The sequence below is a fragment of the Amblyomma maculatum genome, chromosome 1, assembly GCF_055883805.1.
Source record: "Amblyomma maculatum isolate TAMU_Amacu chromosome 1, ASM5588380v1, whole genome shotgun sequence".
Classification (NCBI taxonomy): domain Eukaryota; kingdom Metazoa; phylum Arthropoda; class Arachnida; order Ixodida; family Ixodidae; genus Amblyomma; species Amblyomma maculatum.
In genome coordinates, this window is record NC_139344.1 from 29,844,544 (window position 1) to 29,868,784 (window position 24,241).

Here is a 24,241-nt window from a genome sequence, read left to right on the forward strand (position 1 = left end):
GTCTCTGCGCTCATCCAAGAGGTTCAACGCCTTCTCATCGCGCACAACAAGGCACTCTGACAGGTTCAGGCGTACGGAAGGCAAAAGAACACCTAGCTTAGTATATGTTGTATTTCTTGGGTTGGTGCCGAAGGCAGCCGCGTGCCTGCGTTCCTGTGCCAAAGACAGCCGCGCGTGCCTGCGTTCCTGTGCCGAAGGTAGCCGCGTGAATGCGTTCGTGTCGCTCACGCTTCTCTCCCTCTTCTGTAACCCTCTCAGCACGAGAGGTTTATGATCTCGGCTCTGGGCAGTAAACGTTGTTGTTCACTGCCGACCAGCGTTCGTGTTGCAGCGCGTGTTCGCGCTGGCTTTACTACAGTGGCGACGAGTTCGAAAATTACCCATGCGGTAAAAGTTGAAGCCGACAGCCTGCCGCAACGTTAAGCACCGACGAGAGCTATGACCAGTCTGCAGCTCCCGACTTTCGACGACACATCAGATAAGTGTGTACCTTACAAGGGCTGAAGCATACTTTGAAGCCAATGCCCAATGCTATTACCGACCAAAGACGGCAGCGAGCCTTGCTTGTGGCAGCACTCAGCACGCAGACTGTTCAAGTGTTAGCGGGACGAATTGCACCTCGGACGCCGAATTCCCTTACTTATGACGAAACAGTCGCAGCTTTAAACAGTTACTACGACCCGAAGCGTCACGAGATAGCGGAGAGCTATAAATTTTTCACCCGTTGTCAACAACAGGGTGAGGCAATGCAGGCATTTCTGGTCGAAATACGGCGCATAGCGGACGGCTGCAATTTTGGGAATGCGCTATACCGAATGCTGAGGGATAGAATTGTTTGCGGTGTACGCTCAATTAACCTGCGCAAGTAGTTACTGGCGAAGAAAGACTTGACGCTGGAGGAGGCTGAAACGCTGGCAATAGCAGCATAAACAGCCGAGAACGATGCAAACAATATTAATGCAGAACAACCAACGGTGCTAAGAATGCAAGCCAGTCATCGCTTTTCATCGCGAGATAATCATTCCAGCGGCGCAGCGCAACAGTGCGGACGATGTGGAAGCGCGACACACGGTGATAACGCCTGCCGCTGGGCTAACGCACGATGTTTCCGCTGCAGGCAACGCGGTCATTTGGCAAAGAAATGCTACAAGGCCAGAACAGATGGAAATGCTGCTAGGCGAACTGCGAGTGTCAAGGCACTGACAGTTGAAACAGCGTCTGGCAACGAGAGCACGGATGAGGCACACGTCTGGACGTTAATTTCGGAAAGAAAAAACGGGTTGGAACCACCATTTCGCTGCACATTTCGGGGGGGGGGGGGGGGGAGAATAGATCTGGAAATGGAAGTGGACACAGGATCCCCGATGTGCGTCATATTACGGAACGTTTACGACCGACACCGAAAGCAGTGGCCACGCTTGAAAGCGCCACATGTGAAGTTCTCATGTTACGCGGGACAACTGCCGGTGCTTGGCGAACTAGAACTTTCGGTGCGATACAAAAATGTGTCGGTAACCTGTCCACTTACTGTGCTTGACTGTTCAGGACCGAGCTGTGCGGTCGCGATCTGATTGCGGCACTTGGCAGGACGGGCGCTCCGATGACAGAACTCACTGCGCCGGATTCGACAACAAGAAACGCGCCAAGCGACCACATGGTGAACAGACTGCTCGTTGAGTATGAAGATGTCTTTTCGACAGACCAGGGGCTCATCAAGGGACCGCCAGCCAGCCTAAAGCTCAAGGAGACTGCGACGCCGAAGTTCTGTAAGGCCAGATCACTTCCTTACGCCCTCCGTGATAAGGTCTCTCGTGAAATTGATCGGTTATTGTCCCTTGGTGTCTTATTACCCGTGCAACATTCAGAATGGGCTACGCCCATCGTAGTTGTCCTGAAAAAAGATGGCACCGTAAGAATATGCAGAGACTTTAAAGTAACGCTTAACCCGGCTTGTGATATAGAGCATTACCCACTTCCAGTGGTCGAGGACATATTCGCGAACTTAAATGGAGGTTAATACTTCAGCACCTTGGATTTGAAGGACGCGTACAATCAAGTGCCCCTTGACGAAGCGTCACGCGGACTTTGTGACATCAACACGCATTGCGAACTTTTTCGTTACAACAGACTTCCATTTGGAATAGCTTCTGCCCCAGCTATATTTCAAAGAAAGATGGACGCTGTAATCAGCGGGCTCCCAGGCGTCCAAGCCCAGACGGCCACTGACGTCCGACGGACAACCGAACTCGGCCGCAACTCGGCGGCCGATTTCGGACGTCCGCCGGAATTCCGGCGTACGTACGAAAGCGGATGGTCGAATCTGTTCGCCCAGCGGACAGCCGCCGTACGTCCGCCACTGGATTTGCTTTTACACAGCTATGATATAGTTTGTAGTCGTCGTGCTCGTCTGAACTGCGTATAAATCAGTAATGCCGTCAAGTCTGCATTATATGATGCCAGAGCGAATCGATGCGATAGAAAGCGTTTCCATTAAACAGTTTTTTTTTATTTTCCGCATGTTTCATCATTGAATTCTTCCATCAAAAATTTTTGATTAAAAGTTAAATGACCATTAAATATTTTTCTATCATGATGCTTCGGTGAAATTTTAATCAGTGGCTGAATAGACGCAGCAAGCAGCAAGCTCAAAAAGAACGAAACCGAACCTATCCTCTTAAAAATCTGAAATGAGCCAATCCAATCCACCTGACAAGTTGAAGTTTAGTCATGGAAGATGGCTTCACGTTTCCGTTTTCTGCATTTTCTGCGCAGTTACAAATACCTACGGCTGTAATGCACTGCTAGCATTGTTTTTGCTGTGGCTTGGTGCGGCTGGCACACTTTGTTCACCCGCCGATTCCAAAGTAAGTATTTCACCGAACTTTTGTTTCTTTAGTGGAACTTTTCGATGCACCGAAAGTGGTGAGCTTTTGGGTAAGGAAACAGCTCTGTACAGCAGCCGAACGGTCGAGTGTTTTAGGCGAGACTGACAGGATGGCTCCGCGCCGACTAACTAAAGGGCAGCCTCAAGTCTGAGGGCCATCTTTCTCGGCATTACTGGACGCTGCGCCAGTAAGCCGCGCAACTTCTCTGTCTCTGATAAAGGAGTGCCTGCCCGAGCTTTAAAAGAGTTAATTTGTTAACCATGCGCAACGTGCTGAGTTGTAAAATCTATACGAGAAAACTTTCGCACTCCTCGAGCCTATCGTGCGACATGCCTACACTTGTGAAAACGTCGCGAGTTTTTTTAATGGACAGCCGCTGATCTTTCTCTCTCGAGCTTTACGGCAACTACAGTTTCTAGAAGGAACGGCTGTAGCTACTAAATAACTAAAGGTTTAGTACTCTCCTTCAGCTTTGACAAACCAGGACAGCACCTTGCGCATGTTGGTTATGCATGTGGGACCGAACCGCGCAGAACAACCGGACGAGGAGATGAGAGAAAAAAAGAAAAGCCAGCACTTGTCTTGACCCGTTGTTCTGCGCTGTTCTGGCACGAATTTGACATACCGCCGCCGCGATACAGTTGGGCTGTAAGCTCTGGTGCCTGCAACGCCTTCTTTTATGCAAAACAGGCATACTGGGAGGCCATGCAAGCCGCGGGCTCAAAAAAAAAAAAAAAAAAAACGAGTTGAGCAAAAGTGCGATGAAAACAAAATTGTTGTTGCTTTGTCCTTACAGATATTCAAAGGCTCCTCAGAACTTCACTGCATTATTGACAGCGAGATAATGCCAAAGCTACACTAGAGCCATGCGGCACCTTATAGTGCATGATACTGAGCTTATGTCTCGCACTGAAAGCTCTTACCATGTTCTTAGATTATCATATTAAAGTAGCTTTAAACCCATGCTTGTTAATACAGTGATAGCCATAAATTGAATCTAGGGCATCATGCTCACATACAAGGCTTCTGATAACCGCTGGTCACATGATGTGGGCTATAGCAGAAACCTGTACCTGGTCATCTTACAAGCATTTGTGCAATTGATGCTTTTAATGTGTTGTAAAAGTTTTTGTGTTCTGTTTCTGTATGGGAATGCTTTCCTTATTGAAGGCTAACATTTGGCTTGCTACAGCAAAACCTCTACCTAGTCATCCTAAAAACAGCACTGCAGTTGGTGCTTTTAGTGTGTTGTAAAAGTATTTGTGTTCTGCTTCTGTATGGCAATGCTTTTCTCATTGAAGACTAGCATGAGGCTTCCAAAAATTTTTCAGATGCCATTTGCTGTAGCCGATTTCGTAGGCCAACAGGAAGCAGCACTTTGAGCATGGAAAACTGTCATCCACGGGGGAAAAACAGCAACATCCCTTTGCATTCTCATTTATTTGGTATGGCTAAAAGTGAGTATTGTATCATTATCTATATTATTAATATTGAATCATGATTGTCAGTGTTGAAGTTGTTTGAGCGTTATGATTTTAAACACACAGGACATCCCTTCGACATTAAGGTTTTAGCTTGTTTACATGTAGGATGTAGAACTGGTTTCAACAAACTTTATGCAGCAAATTCTTTTTACATTGTCCACCATGTTACTTTTTGTCATTGTCCATTGAAGTAAATAACCAGTATTTTACGTTTACACAGTCGTCCACTTTTAGCTTGAATGGGAATGTGTGGCATGCAGTTTGCAAAATAGCAATGCATCCGTCACAGCCATGCATCAAGGCTAAGTGGCTGGTGCATAGAGGGACCAGCCGCTCCAGCTTCAACGTCATCTGCCTCTTTGCTCCGGTGTGCAGACGTACATTGAGGCAAAGTGGTTTATGTGTAGAGAAACCAGGAGCTTCTTTGTCACATCTGGCTGTTTGTTACGGTGTGCAGATGCGCATCGAGGCAAAATGGCTGATGTGTAGAGGGACCAGGAGCTGCTGCTTAACGTCCTTCGCCTCTTTACTACAGTGCACAGTTGTGCATTGATGCTAAGTGGCTTGTGCCTGGAGGGCCCAGGAGCTGCAGCTTCACGTCTGCCTCTTCGCTCAGGTACGCAGGTGCGTATTGAGGCAAAATGGCTTATGCATAGAGGGACCAGGAACTGCTGTGTGGCGTAGTCTGTATATTTGCTATGGTGCGTATCGAAGTACAATGGGGGGGCTCATGTGTAAATGTACCATGAGCTGCTGTGTCATGTCGTCTGCCTCTTTACTATGATGCGCAGGCATGCATCAAGGCAAAGTGGCTTATGCATAGAAGGACCAGGAGCTGTTGCTTCACATCTGCTATGATGCGCAGCTGCGTATTGTGGGTGGTGGTGGAAAACATTGCCATCAGATAAAAAATACACGAGGTTACTCACTAGCTGACCCTGAGGGGGCCTGTCCTGACAAAAACAAGGGGTCCCTAGTTTGGGACCCCAGTGGTGGTAGAGGGACTAGAGGCTGGTACTTCACGCTGTCTGCCTCTTCGCTACGGTGTGCAGCTGTGATGGATGCAGTGGCATCTCAAAAAGTGCATGCCACGCACTCGCATGTTCAGCCTGAGTGAACGACTGTGTACCTGCTATAGCTTTGTTATTCATAGAATAAACCTAGGCCAAGTTGGATAAATTATAGCTCACCTCATATGTGGTCAGCAAAGAAAAGCCACTCCAGAAAATCTGATGCATTTACTGCATAGGATTCTTATTCATATACATGCTACTGACAAGTCAGATTCTTCACCCTCAGAAATGCCAGAAAAATAACCAAGGGTGCGTCTGCAATAGTCTAGCTTGCTCTTTCTCTGCAGACTTGAGTCAGATGTGTGTTCCATTGCTGTGGGTGGGACAGGTGTGAATCTTTGATTTTAAGCTTGCAACAAGTATGTTATTGTAGTTTAAAGGCAAAACTGTACTAATAATCGCAGCCCCCTGTGGCCTTTATCCCCTTTTAATAGTGTTGCTAGACACTGAATTATTAGTTTACTCTGCACTGTTTCTGTCTAGTTAATGTGCGGAGATGTACATATATTTATATGACTTGGAGTTGTCGACTTTGCACTTAGAAACATTGTAGCGTTATCTGATGTGTTGCTTTCATTTCTTTAATGATTTCTGTAAGGGATCGGTGGGTATGCTAGGCACCATTATTAGTCTGCTCTTTTTGGGTCACCTGTTCAATGCCCAGCTGCGGCCGTCTCCCACTTGCCCTCGGACAGGAGGCGGAGAGACGCACACAGAGAGGCAGCTACAGCAGCTACTGTGCTTAACGGAAACGTAGGCAGAGAGGGAAAGAAGTCCCCTCTTCCGAGGACTTTGCTGTCGCACTCGAAGACGCGGGGACAGGCAGTTTGTTCTCGTTGCTGTGTCATGTAGTGGGCTCATTTTTATTTAAGGAGCTTTGCGAACAGTATACAACTAAGGGGTCCTTAGTACTAAGAGTGCCAAGGGGTCCTTAGTACGCTGACTGGACCCATCACCTGGAGGCAGCACAGCTTTGAAACAAGCACCTCTTTTGGAAGAACTGCTTATCGTTCAAAGAAAAAACACTGTCAGGTTGAAGGGTGTAAGGCCCTCTTCCTTGTTGGGGAGCCCATAAAAATGACAATTATTCAGTGCAGGCGCTCTGAGTGGGGTCTCGTTGAGGATTCCAACCCTGGATGTCAACAATGGTGGGAGATGGCGGCGTTGAAAAAGGGCAAGTGTGTAACGGTGACGGTATGATGCGGAGCGGGAGGATGTGGGTTGGCTCTTCTGATGTGGTCCGCAATGGTGCTGACTCGGACGCCAATAATTGCAATAATTGCCCTGTAAAAGGAGCCGCCAAGGATGCAAGCTTTGGGCAATGGTTGCTCACGTGGGACACTGTTTTGATGGGTTCTAATTTTTTTTTCCTTTTTTTTTTCCTAGGGGAGAGAGTTTGGCATGTGACCTAGTGAGCCAATCATTTCGAGGTCCATTCTCTGAATTCTGTTTGTTGTGAAACGAATTTGTTGTCCCTTTTGCATTGCTTGTATTAGGGAGAGGGTGAAGAACTTATGAAAGTGGAAAGACATGCCAAAATGTTTGTTAGCCAGTCATGTGTGAGTTCGTTGTCATTGGGGATGAGAAATGTGGGCGGAGTCCCGAAGTTAATGAAACGGCCCCGCGACCTGGAGAACTCGTTCTGAGCTAGATTTTGATCTCTTTCCTCTTCGGCATAGATCATGGTCATTGTTTCACCTGTTGTAAATACGTACATTCATGTAGAAAATTTTCAGTTCATCTTCCTCTCCGTGTGCAAGTTGTTGTGGCCAGATGCAGTAAATTCACTATTTTCATTTCTATATAACGTGCCTTTCTGAAGATGGTGAGCTCTTTTGTCCAATCCTGTAAGAAAGCAGCAAAGCGCTCCCAAATTTTCCACAAAACTGTGTGATATCTTTAATACTAACTGCGGCTTGGTGTCAGTCAAAACATGTAGTTGAGGTAGATTTCTTCCCCCCCCCCTCTTTTTGTTCGTTCAAATGAGGACCAGCAGACACTAACTCTTGCTTTTGTAATGCCCTAGGCCCCGCCTTAAGGCAGTACTCCAATGTCAATACCATTTTTATAGCTATGGCTGTCCAACAGCACTAATGTCTTTTATACACTTCTTTTACTAATCTCTTACCCAAGTGGTGGCTTATACTGCGGGGGCGAAAGTCTCTGGACAGTATGTCGAGATTTTGGACTAGAATCGCGATGTAAACGAATTGTGACCTTATTTCTCTTGCACACATAAAAGAACTAACGTTCAACTTTCACATCGACAATATGGTCCGAGTTTCCTGGTCGATGTGAAAGTTATGTGCTTTGATTGCAGTTTGTGTAGTCCACACACTTGTCCCCGATATTACATAGGGGCAAATTAGGCGCCTTCACAGGGGCAGTTTCTTTGGCGCCCACTACCTTCCCCATAAAAAAACTACAGTGTTTCTTGTGAGCAGCTGGCTGCATTTATAAATACCATTATTTTTTTTGTAATTTGTTGTGCGTAGTTGAGAAATCCATGACGTACATGCACAGCTGGTTGCCAGAATTATGCAACCATATTTCAGTAACTAACATCCATGCTACATGCTGCCGGTAATACATCAAGAGCTTGTGGTTGTCAGCTTTTTGTGTTTTGTGTAACTATAAGCCTTGCTATTGTAATGTCACATATAGCGCTGTGGGTAAACAAATAACTTTACTTTTACTCTTGTAGAAGCATGAACACTGCGCAATCACTGCGGCGGGCTATGCTTCTACATTGGGCTTTAGCCACATGTCAAATGTGTATCTTTATTCTGCTGCAGCAGCTTGCATGTTATCAGATAAGTTGCTTCGTCGCAGCTGCTCTAAGGAGACGCTTTCTAGACGCTTGTAGCCTAGATGTTGATGTCGATATACCCCCGACACGCCCAGGGAATGTCTTCGGTAGAGGGTACATGGAAACCAGCGAAATGTGCAGTTTACAGAACAAAAAGGTAACAATTTTAAATGATGTGATTATTGATCACTTCTTTCAGAGCAGGAACAATGACTTTAGAAATCTGCCTGTTAAACCGCCCAAAATGCAGGTTTCTGCCGCCAATGCGTACCTGTGTAATACTGCAATGCTCTGGCTGTGCTTTATGTTCATATACAGCATCCTTTATGCTTAGTTTCTCTGCATGTGCACTCCATGTCTTGGGCATTGCAGAGGGCGCATAGCAGCAAGCATAACATGCCATGTTTGGTCAGAGTGGCATGTTCAAAAAGACGACATAAATACATTAAAATACTGAATGCCAGGTCCTGGTCAAACTACGTTTGTATCTTGTTATTCTGCATGGGTTTTGCTGCTGTTATATGACCTTTCTATATAGTATGTGACAGTTCTGAATGTAGATGCATGCGTACAGTGCCATCTGGAAAAAGCAATTGAGAGAAACTGGCAGTTGCCCTTGGAGATGTGTAATCAAAGTTCAGCACAGATAACTTGAATTTCATTTTCCCTTCTATTGCAGGAGGAGCCCAGCCTGCTCTTTCCATCTTAGGCCTGAAAGACCAGCAACAGCTGATCGAGAAAATGCACAGGATATTAACTGCTCCTGGAATCCCGGCCTGCGGAGGCCGCCCACAAAGAACTCGATCCTCGCTAATTCCGAAATATTAGGTTTCAATAAATACCTTTTCCTCCACCACCTCCCCAAGGGAAGAGCTGTCACGGCCAAGGATAATTAAAGAAAAAATTATTGAAGTAGATTCTTAATACTCCAGTTGGCCTGCATTTTACCATGCCATTCCTTAACATCGATATTTTTTTAGTGTAGACTATTTATGCATGCAGTTTTTGCAATAAAGCCAAAAAAAAATGCTTTACAACCTCGCATGCTGGTATGCCTATGCACTTAGCATGTTTTCAGGAATGGTGCATTTGTGTAAAGCTCAGCTAGCATATGTGCCTCTTTGATGGAAGTTTTAATTGCACACTACTGTTCAGTGCTTTGTGTGTGAAAGTAAAGCAGACAACAGGAAACTTGAACCTGTTGCATATTCTATTGTCTGCTTTACTCTCACGACAAAGGCACGGAGCACTAGTATGTGACTGAAATTTCCATGGCACATGCTTGCTGAGCTTTACACGAATGTTATTTGCAAGTTTTTACACCAATAGCGGGCCCTGCAAGCATGTTCCGGGAAACGTCCGAATGTCCGCCTCCGGCTGCCCGTCGGACGTCCGTTGGACGCGATCCGGATCCACGAACGACAGTCCGACGGACGTCCGCTGTACGTATATCGAACATAACCGGACTTCCGTCGGATGTCCGAAGGTCCGAAAACGGACGTCCGTCGGTCGACCGTCGGACGTCTATGGCCGTCTGGGAGCCTACCTTGATGATGTGTTAGTGTCCGAAGGCAAAGGAGACAACGGAACGCGGCTCAAGAATGTGTTGGAACGATTCCGGGAGCATGGTGTCAAGCTTAGGGCCGATAAATACAAGTTCCGGCAGACTTTGGGCATCGTATATAGATCAGCAAAGCCTACACCCTATCGAAAAGAACGTAGACGCCATTATGCAAGCCCCGCGCCCAAGTAACGTGAGCGAACTGCGTTCGTTCCTTGGTATGCTCACGTACTACGCACGGTTTCTGCCGAATATGTCGACTGTGCTCAGCCCGTTATATCGACTCATGGGAAAAAGAACCCGTTTAGAGTGGTTACTGCTACATTCGAGCGAGCTAAACAAAGCCTGAAGAACGCACAAATTCTCGTGCATTTTGATCCTAACAAGGAGTTGAAATTAGAGTGTTACGCATCTCCGTATGGTGTGGGCGCAGTGCTGTTTCATTCGATAGGAAATGAACACATGTCAATTGGGTTCCATTCCAGAACACTAACAAAAGCAGAGCAAAACTACTCGCAGCTGGAGCGAGAAGCACTATAGCCCTCATCTTTGGCGTTTCTCGTTTTCGTGACTATCTTCTAGGTCGGCAGTTTACCCTGATGACCGACAATCAACCACTGCTCAGGCCTGCCGCGCGAATTCAGCGGTGGGCATTATTCTTGGGCGGCTACCAGTACAAGTTACAGTACGTGCCAGGGAAACAGCTGCTGACAGCAGATGCCCTCAGCAGGCTACCAGCGCCGACTACGGAACCGGGGACCGAGGGTGAACCGCCGGAGTATGTCCTTTCATTGGAATCCCTGGAAGAAGGTATAGTGACGACGCGCGAATTGCAAGAGCTGACGGCCAAAGACCCGAGGTTAGCCAGTGTCACACACTACATTTTGCATGGATGGCCTAAAACAGCTAAAGGAATGGCGAGGGACTTGTTGCCGTTTTTTGATCGTAAGCTGGAGCTATCGTGGGCTCACCGTCTTATCTACTGGGGCAACAGAGTGGTGATACCGCGGAAAGCGCAGGAACGGATGTTGCAGCTGCTACATGAAACTCATCAGGGCTCCTCTGCAATGAAATCAGTCGCGCGTTCATTGTTCTGGTGGCCAGGCCTGGACAGGGACAGTCAAAACTTGTCTGCGCAGTGCCGCAACTGCGCGCAAAACCTGCCAATGCCTACGGCAGCCCCACTAGTGAGTTGACCGAAGACCGTGGACCGGTGGTCTCGTATTCGCATCGATTTTGCAGGGCCGTTAGGTGGCAAGATGATACTGATAGTGGTTGATGCCCACACGAAGTGGATTGAAGCAGTACCCTTGAAGCACGCGAATACCGCTAGTACAATCCGATGCCTAAGGAGCATGTTTTGCCGGTTTGGCGTCCCTACTGAAAAAGACCCATATGATTTTCATATAGGCCACATATGAATTCTTATAGGCCACATATGAATTCATATAGGCCACATATCGATTCATATGGGGTCAAATTCACACCATATGGGGCATATAGGACTAGGCGCAGTTTATATGGGCAAGTGATATGAGGCCATATGTGCCCCATATTGTGCCCATATCCATATGCATTGCAGGACATATGGATCATATGGGCACTGGGCATATGGGTGCAGAGTTCATATGGGTGCCCATATATCAACCAAACTTGGATTGTCAATGGCTCATTTTTCGCATTATGTTGAAAATGTACATCACCTGGGCATCCATATGTAAACAACACAGTAACTTTAACTATGCCAAGATGTCGAAATCACTCAAACTTATTAAATTAGTGTTTGGTTTTCCCAAGAATGGAAGCTTACAGGAAAGCATTGATGAGATGTGTTCCTCGCGAGGAGTTTACGCCAACCGGATACATTTCAAGGTAAGCAAATAAAATTTCACCGCTTTTGATGGCTTTAGCTTATGTGCCACAAAATTCAACACACAACAAAAACATTTTGTAAATTTAAAAAGTTCGCTCAACAGCAAGGAGTTGATACGGCTCCGTTCGGGCAATGTGACAAGAAGTTAGATGCAATTTGTCCTTATTTTCGTTTTATTTTCTTTTAAGTTTTTCTTTCTGAATTCCTTCGCATTTTTTTGGAATCTTTTCTTTACTTCTTCTTATTGTAACCATACGTTTTTTTGTGATGCGTTCTTATTCTTCGAACATGTATCCTACACAGTGATGGTACAATTTATCACTCCCCACCAGGGCGCTGCTACATAAAGAAAAAGTGAAGCAATTAATAATAAAGTATATAGTTACAGGCGTGATTGCTTAATCGTACAATACTAAAATGCATTCTTGAATAGAGTTGCTTTCGGATTCTTGACAATGGCTAAAAGTAGTTACATTCTGCTTATGTGCATGGAACAATTAAATGGCTTCAAGGAAGCTGCTTATTTGATGTAATAAAGTATGTCATTGCACTTTATGTGCCATTATCACAAACATATACAGAACAAAATTTCAATAATCCAATTCCTTTCTTAGATCAAGATAAATATTCAGCTTCCACAATGACACGTAATCATTAAAAGCAGAAAAAAGAAAGATCAGCCTCACCCCTCCCCACTCCCAAATTTTTTCGTGTTGTCATGCACCGCCAGCTATTGTCCCTCTCTCATCGCCTTCATCCCCTGCATACCACGCTGCTTCCTTCGTTTTGCCTATTTATTTTTTTCGTTCGAGGTCGGTACCCATGGTGCAGCTGCTTAATTGTTAAAGCCCTCCCCACCGCTCTCCCCTCGCTCGCATCCGATGCTTTCTAAACTTGAAACTTCTGGTGGTGGTAGTGGTTTATTTATTTTTTTAATTCCCAGAAACGCGATGTTTGGGAGACGGCTCGACTTCTGCTTGCTTCTGCACCGGTGACGAAGGGCTTGTTGAGAAGAGGCAAGGAGGGACGAATACAGGAAAGGGGAAGTGGGTTTAAAAGGGTAGGAAGTGGGGGGGGGGGGGGGGGGGGGGGGGGGGGAGAGGTTTAAAAGCCTATTTTAGTCAAGGTGTCGGCAGGTACAGGCAGGTACAGGTGTGCGGTAGCAACGGTGCTAGCTGGGGTCATTTTTATTTTTCCTCTGCTTTGTGGCTAGCTCGTACGGTTCATGTGGTTTGGGGTCATCTAACTGAAGAAGGCGTTTTTTTCCGATCTCGGTCTCCGGGGCGGAGGGCTTTTGGAAGTTTTCTTTTTTTTTTTTTTTTTTTTTCAGAGCATGGAATGTTTGGCTATATGGTAGGTGTCGCGCGTTCTCATAGGAAATTCCTTACATACCATTTTTATGTTGCCGGATTTTTTTTCTTTATGTACTTGTATTCCCATATTGCAGTCAAAGCGCAGTATAGAATGTATACTGCTTACAACACCTAGGTCGTGAAGCCGCGAACATTCGCATTATAAACACGTATCGCACTTATTTTTTGGCCTTATGGCTCACGCCAGATGGGTAACTTCCCTTTCGAGAACATCTCATTAATGAGTGAGCGAAAAGCAACCCACTAAGTCTGCTCAGCACTTGATTATTGTTTCAGCATATCGTACGCCGCGCTACTGCGAAAATTACCGCAACCGCCGCAGCACGGAACGATAAGCACTGCACGGGCCTGAATTTCCGGCTGGGCGCGGCCCCAGCCCATCTTTTGAAGCCCGAACCCAGCCCGAGCCCATGGCTCCAAGCCCGGGCCCATGCTAACATGTGCTTCCGAGGATCGGCCCGGCATAGGCACTGCAAAGTCAGCCTGCGCGGGCTCCTTAAAAGACTGTACTACCAAGGCTCTTAATTGGGCTAGTTGGGTGCTATAGGTTGGGATGTAGCGGATAGTGCACGAGGAACTGTACACCTACTTTCTGTATGCGTCTTTCATGTGCACGAGACACTATGTTGGAAGGGAGCTAGTTGCAATAAACTTACCAATAAAAATGTATGTGTTAAGAGCCATGAGTAACTATCTCTGTTATCTAAATTGCTGAATTAGCGATTGTAGATATATGCCGTGCACGATTTTGTTTCCTTCGGTGATGACTGCACTTCATTTGTAATTGCTTAGTTTACTACTATGTACGCACTTTTGATGTAACCAACCCACTCCCATCTATGTCTCGAATAGATAAGGTTATAAATAAATAATATTGCTTAAATATGGTACATATAATAACAAATCAAGATGGGATAACATTCTGACAAATATTCTCAGCAGAGAAGGGCATTTAAAGTACCGACAGAAGCAAATGCTTGGTCAAGAAATTTTTTGCATGCCCTTTTATTGAATGATATTGTGTTCGATGTGTACGTTTAAGATCTATGGATTAAAGGCATTTTAAATATATATCCTTATTAGAAATTAGATATTGGGGCAAGTTATTTGCTTAATTAAATACAGATACGTACTGTCCAAGGCAGCTATGCCACAGCAACCTGTGTGAGTAGGTGGTCGCCCTTCATCACAACAATGACGAAAAGCAAAACGCTTGTTTTGTGCATATATATGTGTTTGAAAACCGCAGAGCCATAAAGCAGTGCGCTCTTATCCAATGGCGTTTATCGCAGCGTAGAGATGTTTTTCTTTTTTGAGGAGGGGTAAGGGGTGGAGGAAAGCGAAGCAAAGCAAAGGCTATCTTTGTACTTACGCACCAGTTGCTGCCTGCTGAGCAGTCGATTAAAGGTCCTTCTCCGGCGACTCTTATGAGTTTTCAAATGTCCAGTCTTAAACACAATATCGAGAAGATTAAAGAGAGTCTGCTTGATCCGACAGAGTGCGCCCATTGGTTGCTGAGCGGTATTGTGTACTTTAGCAGGCGCGTGCTCATGCAAAGGAGCCATGTTTGTTGCAGCGCTTCATAAGACCTGCACTGTATAGTAAAGCGCACTGCAGGTTTTTCGCTTTTTCAACTTTTTCGCTGTGCCGTTGTACGCCGCCAGGCGTGTTTGTCTGAAGTTACTTTAACAAACCACTAAGTGCCGCTGATTAAATTAAGTCTACAAATGAGCTTTCTCTCATTCTACGTTAACAAATGCACTAGTATAGGGTTTATTCATAAACCACTTGGACGATTCTAGTGCTCTTGTTCATATGTTTCCAAAAGAATAAGCCGTACACAGCCTAGCCTCTGCCCTGCCTGGATCCGTGCGCTTCTCCTTCAATCCTGGACCCGGCCCAGACCCGCAACTTCAAGCCCGAGCCCAGCCCGGGCCCGGGCCCGGCCAAAAAGCAAAAATCACCCCCCCCCCCCCACACACACACACACATTTTTCGTGTTGTGCAGGTGCCGCCAGCTTGTCCCTCTTCCATCGCCTTCAACCCCTACATGCATACGATGCTGCTTCCTTCGTGTTGCCTGTATTTTTTTTTTCTCGCGTTCGAGGTCATTTCCTTTGCTGCAGCTGCTTAATTGTTAAAGCCCTCCCCACCACTCTCCCCTCGCTCGCATCTGGTCTCTGAACTTGAGACTTCTCCAACCATCACTTCTTAAATTCCTACTGCTCGACTCCGGCGCGGGTGACGCAGGGTTTGTTGAGAAGAAGCAAGGAGGGACGAATAAAGGAGAAGAGAGCGAGTGGGGTTTAAAGGGGTAGGAAGGGGAGGGGGGGGGGGAGATTTAAAAGCCTATATTGAGTCAAGGTGCTGGCAGGTTCAGGTGTGCGGTAGCAGCTGTGCTCGCTGGGGTCATTTTTTTTTTTCTGCGTTGTGGCTAGCTCGTACGGTTCACGTGGTTCGGGGTCATCTAACTGAAGAAGTCGCTTTTTTCCGATACTTGGTCTCGGTCTCCAGGACGGATGGTTCTTGGAAGTTTTTTTGTTTTTCTTTTTTTTTTTTCTTGCCGGAGTCTTCGGAATGTTCGGTTATGGTGTTGCTACTTCTTAAGAAATTCCTTTTATACCATTTTTACATTGCCGCATATTTTTTAGGCACTTGTTTGCCAGTTTGCAGTCGAGGACTAGTATACATGCAGTGTAGACCGCTTATAACGTAGGTCGCGGGACCTCAAACGCTGCACTGAAAGCGGTACCGCACTTTTTGACCTGAAGATACACACGCATCTCAATAATAAATGAACAAAACGCACCGCACTAAGTCCTCTGAACACAGATTAGTTTCAGCATACCGCACGCAGCGCGCGACCACGTAAATTACCGAGACCGCCGCGTGCGGAACTGTGTATGCGCTAACGCATGCTCAGTTTCGCAAAGGCGGTGGTGCTAACCTTAGCAGTCACAAACGCAGTGGGCTAAAGCATCCTTGTCTCTTTGAATTCAAACAAATAATATGAGGAGTCTCGGAACAAGACCTTTTAGTCGGAACACAAGCTGTGCGGTGAGGGTGATAGAGGAGTCCTCATTTAGTGTTTAGTGCACTGTTGTGGCCCCCTCCCCCCCCCCCCCCACGACATGGTACCTCCTTCACAATTAGCGGTTACGTTATAAGTGGTGAAGTTAAAGTTAAATTGGTTCGCAGGAAGGGAAAGGCGCAGTAACTGTCACACTTGCTCTGTGGACACCCGAACCGCACCGTAAGGGAAGGGAGGAAGGTGGGAATGAAAGTGGAAAGAGAGAAAGAGGAGCCGTAGTGGAGGGCTACGGAGTAATTTCGACCACCTGGGGATCTTTAACGTGCGCTGACATCGCACAGCACACGACGCCTCTTCGTTTCGCCTCCATCGAAACGCAGCCGCCGTGGTCGGGTTCGAACCCGGGAACTCCGGCACAGTAGTCGGGCGTCTTACCACTGCACCACCCCGGCGGGGCCGTTATAAGTGGTATCCACTGTTATATGTTCCCAAAGACCATCTAGAGAAAGACCTCAAGCCATTGTTTACAAAATACGTTATAAGTGGTATCCACTGTATTTTGTAAACAATGGCTTGAGGTCTTTCTCTAGATGGTCTTTGGGAACATATAACCGGCTACACAATGTTTGCTTGTTACTCCTTTCTTTTTTTTTTTCAGCATACGGGGCGGCGGCACCATAATTATCGTTACTCATGAAAGTTTGCTCTGCCGCCCCATAAATATTGCCCCGAACTTTTGAACTGAATCACGTTCACTCTAGAGCTTTTAGCCTAACCGCTATTTTCCGGCTGCTTTTACCGGCTCCCACACGCGGCAGCTTCGTTTGCAGCGGAATTCCACATTATGCTTCATGCTATAAACCACATCATATCTGTACACCTTCATTTTATTCGATGACTTTAACTTTCCTTCGATATCATGGAATAAAAGTCCTTGCCTCACATTCGGTTTATCTCAACTCGTCACCTCCTAGGCTTGACGAAAGGAGGAAGCTGATCAGACATAGCCTTTCTTCAGTTTTTTTTTTTTTTTTTTTTTTTTCCAATTTGACGGCAATGTAATTATTTGGGAAAACTCGTATCATTGGTATTTGCAGATACATATGCACAAAACATAACGAAATGTCCTATTGGCAGACTCTCCGTCTTGTACTTGTTCAACTGTACATTTTTGTTTTTTGTTTTGCTAACCTATGCTACGATATGATGCATTCTTTTTGTCGTATTGTTGTACCAACCTCCACTGCAGCATGGATACTCTTAATAATTCGTGAATGAAATAACTGGATTCATTTTATTTGAGCTTGGAAGTAGGCCAGCGCCGTATCATTTCCAATGCCATGAAAAGGATTGCGAATTTGCGATCCAAGGGATTTATTTGCATCTTAATGACTGTCTCCTCGAGAGCACCCAGTGGGCTTCTCCCCCACCGTTTGTATATATGGCAGTTAAAGTTTCTACCATCACCATGTTTCGTTTCCTCGCGTCTCCCGGGTTAGGAAAAACTTGTCCAAGCTCTCCGCTTTTTGTTTTCCTCCCTCCCTTTTTCGCCGCGTTCTGTCATTCTCTCCACATCTATAAACTTGCTGCGCTTTCTCGTTTTTCCTCCTCCTCCGCTGCTCCGCAGTCCCCCGTGCTCTCTCCACATAGCTCACGCCGAAACGAGTTATCGCTCTCCGTTAGGAAAAAACTTCGCTCTCCGCTTTCTTTTCTTCACTCTCGCCTTTCCGCCGCATTCTTAAATTCTCTCTCCGGTCTGCTGCTTCTTTTCTCCTCCTCCGCGGCTTGCTCCCGCCGAAACGACTTTTCTTGGTGTAGTGTTACTGCTGCTGGCGCGCGTCTATTTATGCCCACGCAGTGTGCTTCGCCGGTGCCTCTGCTGCTTGTGTTGTGAGAGAAGGGAGGACAGCATACAAGATGGGCATAAGGCTATAGCGGATGTCTTCTTAATCAAAGATTTTAACCCGGTCACATGCACTGACTCTGCTAAATGCAAGAGAATCTGCTGGAAGGAGACGTTCAACGGTGAAGTACAAGAATCCTACCCCCGCGGCGACGTTCTGCTTCTTGGATGTAAGTCTGCATGTGTTACAAGTATATTGCAATACTTTTTGTCTCGATCGTACTATTACTGCCTGCTGATGTAGCTTCTGTGTAAGTTTGCGGCTCTTATATTATTGTTCGGCAAAAGGTGATGGAGGCGTTGAATAGATTTTGATCGGTGTCGGCCCGCCGTCAACGCTGTGTGTACGGTCAAACATAACCACGCATACGCACCAAAGTACTTACCAATAACGGAAACTTTATAAGCATGCTCAGAGTAATTTCCTCATCCCCCCCCCCCCCCCCCCCCCCCCTAACCCTTCTTGAATAAGGGAATAACGGACAGCGAGTACGCATACTCGCAGTAATTGCCGCATTCCCCGCCCTTTTATTGGAGCATTCCTGCGTGTGCGCATTCGCGCACTGGCATGAGCAGACTTTTCTTGAGGTCTTGAATAGTGCCTGATAAAAGAACATGCTCAGTGTACTATGCAACTGCTTGCATGCAATTATTTGGCTTGCAGCACTACGCTGCACTGTGCGTGCGCGGCATATTATAATCGGCGCATATTTTGCAATGTGGAAGTCGCATACAGTTTGACGTGCTGATGGCCGTGGAAACATATTTAGACATTTTTGCTGTTCCGGACAGTGACACGAGCCACGTGAGTCTTCTCGCAAGCAAATGTTTACGTTGCACGGGCGGCGGAGCTTGCCGACTAGAAGTGCGGCCAGCTAGTTTATCTGCTCATTATTTATACTCACATTATCTGACGCTGACCACTGAAAACGTAATAGAATGTGTACATACATTCCATATTCCATTGCAAAGTGCTGTGTAACGTGTCCTTTAGTTAGCAATAAGTTTAGCTCCCATATATTTCTCTCTCTGCATGCCACATAGGCTAGCACAATTAGCAGACAAATGACAAAAAGGGACCTGCATCTGTTGCGCATTTATTTGTTGCCATTAAAATTTATCCAACCATGGTCACATTCAGTGTGGTCGTCTTCTACAGCATGTCATCAATATTTAAGGAAAGAGAGGCTTTTAGAAAATACAGATATCTTACAGGATGGACGAACGAGGACAATATGTATGTGGGAAAGCAGGAACAGTATTTAGCTGAAAGGGAAGAGACATGTCGGAGTAATGAAGTATAGAGCAACATGAAAATACAATGGGTAAGAGGTGCTGAGAGGTATCAGAAAAGGAGTATTGGCACCAGGGATCACTTTCGGAAGTGGAGAGTTGTTCCTAAAGTCGGACCAGTGCTGCTAGAAATAAACCACTGATGCGGCAGTACAGGGTGACATAAAGCGGAGATCATTGAAAGCTTGAGAAGCATAGAATAAATGCTGATAAGAAGGATGGGTATGGAGAATGGGCAAAACCGACGGGCAACGAAGGTATTAACTAAATATTTGTATAGGAAGAGTGCAGACTTGCAGTGGAGGAAGAGAACTAGAAAACTGACCAGTAAGTGTACAGGATTCCAGAAAAGCATATATTGAGCATATTGAATCAATGGTCAAAAATGTAGGGGAAGAGTAATGTAAACTTAATGGGGAAAAAAGGCAATTGTTGGGATATATAGAGAGCTTGCACTTGGGCCACAGTGGCTGGCATTTCAGCATGCAGGCAGAGTGTAACACGTCAGGAGGCATGGCACAAGCGTCTAATCAACTTATTGGTCCCTAGCTGCTTCATCCTGCACAATCGAAGCTGCTGTAGTACTTCAATGCTTCTGGCTTACAACAGTGTGATTCAGTGGGTATGTGTGTAATCTGTGTGCACCAGAAAAGAGCACATGTTTCTAAAAAGTTGGACTATTACTATATTGACACTTACGAATCACTGCATAGACTCTGACGTGGTGCAGTTTTTTTTACTTGAGAAAAATTCAAAGCCTATAGATCCGTTGCGTGAGCACGCTTGCTAGCAGTCAATGCACCATTCTCAAAAGGTAACATATACCGAGGCTCTTCAAGCAGTTAGCTTGAAATTTCACACTTGTTCTGCTTGTAAGTGATGGGCTATATAATTTGAACTAACGGAATCACTACACCTTAACTTTTTCACCAAAGCTGGATTTTCGGTCATGCACATTTGCAGCACTGATTGCAATAGCAAAATGTCTCTGATCACCATGCCACATGTACTGTGGATGCATGTCTTTCCTTTCTCCACAGTTTCATATCTGAAATAAAGCAACTTGAGCTCTTCATTACAGTGGTGGCCCATTATTGTAAAGGCGCAGATCAGCATGCACCCAGTGCACATGCTAGAAATCCATTGCGCTGTTAGGTGATTTTGATACTTAGGCATAGCTTCATGTCTTTGCAGTCTTGTTGCACTTTTGTTAGCTACTGCAGGAATGCGAAAAAAGGTCGCCTTGAGCAGTGTCTCTCAGGGCCTTTTTTGCAAGTAGTTTGCAAATGCAATGCAATTCTCCTATAGAAAAATAGATCCTATTGGAATGTCACATCAGTGCATGGGCGATGGCAGGACGTTGTCTTTTTTTTACCTTATGGAGCCAAACTTGCTCATCCCAGTAGGGGAGGGGGGGGTGCATTTGCCCAGGCGTCATGCTGGCAGAGGCACTGATGCCATGAGCCAGCACTTCTGCCAGCCAGATCAAGATCTTGGATTACTATAGGTTCTGAGGTAACACATGTAGGTTTTTGTGTTGGGTGCAAAAATGTTTGTGGTGATTATTTGATAAAGTAATTTGGTGAATTTTGCCTGAATGCTTTTATTTGCTCAGAAACTGCATGGATGCTTGAAGATGGTACTTGCTAATCTATACTTTCTGTATTCTGAAGGTGAAACGCAGTAAAAAAAAAAAAAAACTGCTCCTTCTCGGACAAGACTCCCATGGCCTGAAAGCTCGGGTGATGAGCTTATTGAGAGATGGTTGCTAAGGAAGGAGCAAGAAAATAGCAAGTCCCTGCGAAGAAAGGTCACAAAGCTGGAGGAGAAGCTGAAATGGTTGAAGATCAAGATAGCCACCTCCAGGATTTGCCGCACAAGAAATTTGGCAAGTTATAAACACTTTTCTTTTGAAAATTAAGCGAAATGATTTGTTTTTAAGTTTTAAATGCAGCGATGTAAGCACAGAATTATAAGCATTCCGTTTGATATGTGCTGACAGTAATCTGCATGATATATAGCTGGGTGTACGTCTCCGTAACATGCTGTAATAGCCTGTCATTTCCTAACCATTAATTTTAATGTCGTGTTCAATTTCGGATAGGCCAAAATACTATTTGTGCTTGGAATCTTGTTTCAAACTTTGTTGTCATTTTGTCTGTAGCAAGCAATGTTTTCTAACAAAAATGTCAGAAATCGACAAAACTGTATAGTTACACCGGAAGACACCAGAGACAGTCGCCGCTGGGCACCATCTATGTTCACCGAGTATGTGCAGTGAGGGACCTTGAGTGTAGCCAGCAACTTTGGTGAATCAGTGACATATTAGCTGTGGGAATAAGTTTTCTATTGGCATTATCGCAGTCAGTTATTACTGTACTTGGTTGAAAAAATCCACTGTGCTAAAAAACACCACTACTATACACTCTAAACGTAGATCATACCTTATAAGCACAACTCTCGCATAACATAAAGAATGTCACCCATTGTTATGAGATCACAGTGGTACAGATTACAGCTTACAGATTTGCCTGTGTACAGCAAAAAATTGATTTGTCCCAGAGTATTGGCCCATTTCAGTTTAGTATTAGGCACAGATCATGGCACGTCCCCTGCATGTGCGGTTGTGTATGAGCTCCATTTATCTTGCAGTAAGGTGTATGTTGGCCAGATGGGCCGATGTATAAATGTATGTCTGAATGAGCATTTGGAGGCCATATCGTCTGACACTTACTCGCACGTGGCTGTGCATTGCAGGAAATGCAACGAAGAAAAAAATAGAATGGTAATAAAGATAGACAAGGCTGCTATCCGCAGTTCTCACAAACTAGCATTCTTTTCCATCATCGAGATAAGCTAACATGAGAACTTAAGGAGGCCTACTGTATCAGGAAAAAAGGTGATAGATGCATCACCCAGCCTTTGTCTCCCTTGCTTTATACCTAGATAAAACTTTATTAATAATAATTTTTATTATTATTTTATTAGATAATTTTTATACTTAGATAAAACTTGAAACATAATATTTTTTTTTACTATCTGGCAATTCTGCGCAGGTGCATCTGTTTGTTTCTCTGTATATATATCTCGTCTGTTTGTTCAAATAACCGTAGTTGTGAGTCTGTGCTTGTCCTGTTTTTTAAGCATTTAGACATCATCTCTTTTAGTACAGTGGATTTTTTCAACCATGTCTATATACCAACTCGCCCAACTTTCTACCTTATTACTGTACTTGTATTCACCTTGCAGCTGTTCTAGGCAATATGATTTCTTATTGTAGGCATCAATTTACTTGTGTTCCTGCAGCATATAAACTTGTGTCACACAGCCTAAAGCCCGAGCCTCTGGTTTGTTCATCCAGCGCAAGAGGTGCCGGCGGCACCCAAGATCACTTTGCACATTTGGAGCGAACACAGATGATGCCAAGCAGTGGCGCTGTCTCTGTTGTCTTATGGTGTAAATGTAGATGTTGATGTCACTAGACGGGGCCGTATTGCAAGAGAGAGTATGAATATCTAAATAGTACTTGGTACTGTTGAAGAATATGTGCTGCATTGCAAATTATGTACTCTTACGGCACGCTTCGAAACTACAACTGTCATTGTGTACTAAAAATGCACTCTTTAGTTGTATTTCATATCTTTTTGTACAGAAATTTGTGACAGTTGTGTGTACAGAATAGGATAGAATGTAGCACTGGATAAAGGTGGGGGCTGAGGATGCTGAAGCACAGAACCTTATCTCCGAGGATGCGAGAAGGAAGCCCGAACCACATAGTATTGAATGTTGAGCGATAGGTATGAAGAGAGAAAATCAGAATGAAGAGATGGGGCCCCCACCTGAGCTTACTTTGTTTAGCTTTTGCTTTTGTCAGACCTTGTCGAGCTGCAAAAACAGAAATTCCCCTTCACTCGGGAGGTCTCTTTCTAAAAATAATGCATCACTTTCGTGCCAATCACAGTAATCACACCTTGTTTTTTTTTTTTAGTTTGGTGTAGGTAAAATGAAATGGGGTATTTACAGAAGTATAATATGGAAGTGATAGGAGGGACTTTTCTGTTAATCCGGCTCTGAGAATGTTGCAAGTTGTGATGGCTGAAGATGCATCACAGTGAAATTTGCATGGCCTGCTGATCCACCTTCCAATTTTAAAACGTGAAACTGAAACAATGCAAAAATCACTGAATTTGTGCAATCAGCACTATTAAAACTAATCCTGGATATGTTGCTGGGCTAGTTAGTAGTTGTCGAGCATTATGGTATTTGCAGTGCTGGCAGACAAGGACAAAAGGACGAGATACACTTACACAACTGCGCTGAACTTTCAACATGATTTTGGATGCTTTGATTTGCGCTTTACATTTGACAGAAGGGCATCAACATGCAAACGCACCTACAAAGCAGATATGATAATTTCAGTAGCCACATGTTTCTTTTTTCATGAAAAATCTGGAAGAAAAGTTAAAGGCCAGGGCACAAAACCACAAAAAATGCTAACGGGGCCGAAGCCCGAAGTGTAGGCAGCTTTTTATGCAAAAACTCGCAAGTGGCAAGTTAGCCACATTACCAGTTGTCATGTGGTTGTGGCATTTTTAGAGAGGCGACTACTTTCCAGTTTAGAATTTCCAATGGCATTATAGGTTGCCTCCTTTTAAATCAATGACTGTGGCGAAATTTGTCCAATCACACCTTGTCACAGTCAATGCTGCAATTAAAACACAGTTTTTTAATTTTTAGTTTCCTTTATATTTTTACTTTTGTTCCTGGCACAGTGTATTTTTAAACATTTAGTGTTTCCTGCAAGATATTACATGAAATGAAGAGCTAGAGCAGCAATTGTTGAGTGAATCTGAGAAAGTAGGAACCTGGGTGCAAGCAAAAAAATGAAGACAAGGTAGATGCTTGGGCATGCTGGTTAGACATCGGTGCAGTGCATTTACGCCCAGGTGTCTGTGT

The 24,241-nt window shown here is 45.1% G+C and overlaps 1 long non-coding RNA gene and 1 pseudogene across 1 annotated transcript; both read left to right on the forward strand.

Annotated features, from left to right (window-relative positions):
• The first annotated feature begins 438 nt into the window (after window positions 1–438).
• On the forward strand, window positions 439–11,008 carry LOC146202020 (uncharacterized; annotated as a pseudogene).
• LOC146202021 (uncharacterized) lies at window positions 2,634–9,473 on the forward strand. The gene is made up of 3 exons (XR_014703607.1): window positions 2,634–2,864; window positions 4,217–4,342; window positions 8,931–9,473. It is a non-coding gene; the product is annotated as an uncharacterized LOC146202021 (long non-coding RNA).
• Window positions 11,009–24,241: the final 13,233 nt, after the last annotated feature.